The sequence below is a fragment of the Myotis davidii genome, unplaced genomic scaffold (assembly GCF_000327345.1).
Source record: "Myotis davidii unplaced genomic scaffold, ASM32734v1 scaffold1934, whole genome shotgun sequence".
In the NCBI taxonomy this organism is placed as follows: Eukaryota; Metazoa; Chordata; class Mammalia; order Chiroptera; family Vespertilionidae; genus Myotis; species Myotis davidii.
Window position 1 is genome coordinate 33258 of NW_006285716.1, and position 636 is coordinate 33893.

General features: G+C 42.5%; 1 long non-coding RNA gene across 1 annotated transcript in view; it reads right to left on the bottom strand.

Moving 5' to 3' along the window:
• Window positions 1-230: 230 nt before the first annotated feature.
• Window positions 231-636, bottom strand: part of LOC107181945 — a 24127-nt gene continuing 23721 nt past the window's right edge. The window contains exon 3 of the long non-coding RNA XR_001512658.1: window positions 231-243. This is a non-coding gene — a long non-coding RNA (uncharacterized LOC107181945). The remainder of the gene's footprint in view (window positions 244-636) is intronic.

The window sequence follows — 636 nt, forward strand, 5'->3', positions numbered from 1 at the left end:
AAAGAGGCACAGAGTAGCAGAGTGGGTAAAAAACAAACCCCAAGCATATGTTGCCTATAAGAGACACTTCTAAGCTGCAAATAGGAGAACATTCACCTGGAATTACCAACTGAGGTTCAGCTGAGGAGGAGGTGACTTATAACAAGGAAAGACAGAAAACACCTAGAAACTGGTGGGAAGGGTAAGGTCATGAGAGTAGTGGACCTAGCTCCCAGAGGCTGCAGGCCAAGAAAGGAGGGAGCACTGGGCTATGGGAGAGTCTGTTCCCTGAGAAGATAGAGGCTGGGCGCCCAGGCTGGGCTACACAGCCAAAGCACCAGAATCAATTGATATGAGTATGTGATTTTATTTTTATTTTTTTCTTCTTTACTATTTATTAATTATTGTATTATTTTCGATATGAACAACCTCAAACCTATTTTTGCCCCACCCTGTATGTATACATGCCATGCTCATTCCAGCCCCTGAGTCTTTACACTTTTTTTTTTTGGCTCTTGGAATTTTTTTTATTGGTTTTATTGTTTTATTGCTTAAAGTATTACAAAAGGTATTACATATGTGTCCTTTTCCCCCCTGCCCTTGACAATCCCCTGGCCTCCCCTACCCCCCAGTGTCTTATGTCCATTGGTTATGAGC